This window comes from Eurypyga helias, unplaced genomic scaffold, assembly GCF_000690775.1.
Source record: "Eurypyga helias isolate BGI_N326 unplaced genomic scaffold, ASM69077v1 scaffold45187, whole genome shotgun sequence".
Classification (NCBI taxonomy): Eukaryota; Metazoa; Chordata; class Aves; order Eurypygiformes; family Eurypygidae; genus Eurypyga; species Eurypyga helias.
This window is the reverse complement of record NW_010264471.1, coordinates 3299-4878: the sequence shown is the minus strand read 5'-3', so window position 1 is coordinate 4878 and position 1580 is coordinate 3299. Positions and strand designations below refer to the sequence as shown.

Below are 1580 nucleotides of genomic sequence, written 5' to 3'. Positions count from 1 at the left end.
CCAGCCAGTTTGAGGGTCTGGGGACCCTGAGGATCCCTTCTGCAGTTTACGCTCCTTGTCAAGCTCTTCTCCACTGCCAGGGGTACTGGGTGAAGCTGGTACCCGACTGCACTAACCTGGCAAAATGCAGGCTGCACAGCTTCAAAACTGTCCTAAACCAGGTCTCCTCCTCTGTAATGTCCTTCTGATGGTTTCAACCCTGCCCTCCAGCATCCAGATTTCAACACTCAGAGATACCACACAGCATGGGAAAGGCTAAATCCCACCCAGGACATCTCCACTTGGCTAGCTCTCCCACTGTGGCTATCCACGCAACACCTTTCCAACCTCTGCTCTGTGCTACAACGGGGTCTTACAGGCACGGCGACAAAGCACGACAGGATGAACTTGGCTCTTCATGCCCCCTTGTGCCAACAGCCTCTACTCACACACACAGCAGCACAACCCGTGAGCAGAGCTGAGAGTTCGTGCTGCAGAATTATCACAGGTTTATCTGATCCTGCCTGCTTCAGGGTGCAATCTGACCCTGAAGGGGTAGCGATTAAAGCAATTTAACTTCCTGTTGATGTTCTAAAGCTCTTCTGCAACAGGTTTTAATAAAAGGAGGTATTCTTGGGACAAATAAGGAACAAAAAAGAAAACTTTCCGCTGCTGTGCTCCAGCACTAAATTTTTCCCCTCCATGCCTTCCAAAAAAGTTGCTGCATTGGCCGGGAATCGAACCCGGGCCTCCCGCGTGGCAGGCGAGAATTCTACCACTGAACCACCAATGCTGTCTCGTGTGTTTTTTGCGTGCCCCAGCTGCCCGCTCCTGCCCGCCCTGGCTGCCTCCTGCCTGCTCCGGCCTGCCCCAGCTGCCTCTTGCCTGCTCCTGCACACCCCACACGCTACCCCCCTGCAGCTCCCAGTCTCCTCCCCTTTCACCCAGCTGTGGTTGTGTAAGAAAACCCTTCAGCCTTTTAATTCCCACCTTCCTGCTCCCTCCCTCAGCAGGACTTTCCAAAAGTGGCTTGCTGATGCGTTACGGCAGAACACAGCCGATTAGCCCATGTGATTTAAGTGTTACATGTATTTCACACGCCTGGACAATGACGATGTGCCAGAAGTAGCATTTAGTCACCCTAGGACAACAGCGCCAAAGGCATACCGGAAGGCTAAAGCCGCTGCTGTTCTCAGGCATCGGTCCCCTAGGACCCCTCTTCATTCAGTTCCTTCTCACTTGAATGCTTCCAGGTCTCCCTTCCTACTTGGAAACACGTGCCTTTTTTGTTCTGGAAATTTTAGGACTGGGACAATACTTGCATGATGGTCTCAAGAGCACCATGAACTTGGAAAGGACCCAAAATTCTTCTCTTTTCTGTTCTCTACCGTTCCCCAACACGGACAACCTCCACGCGCATGCTGATGCTCTCACAGGACTAACACAGGTCACCCGGGTGACGGTAGCTCCTCCTGAACCAGGCACTGCAGGACAGCTGGGCTATTCTATTCCCATGTTATGTAGCAAGACACTAAATGTTTAACTATAAATGATCTTTTTCAGTCAACTTCATGACTAAGGCAAGGTGAAGCATGGTGAGG

The 1580-nt window shown here is 51.7% G+C and overlaps 1 non-coding gene across 1 annotated transcript; it reads right to left on the bottom strand.

Annotated features, from left to right (window-relative positions):
* Positions 1-701: 701 nt before the first annotated feature.
* TRNAG-GCC lies at positions 702-772 on the bottom strand. Its single transcript has one exon. It is a non-coding gene; the product is annotated as a tRNA-Gly (tRNA).
* Between the last annotated feature and the right edge of the window lie 808 nt (positions 773-1580).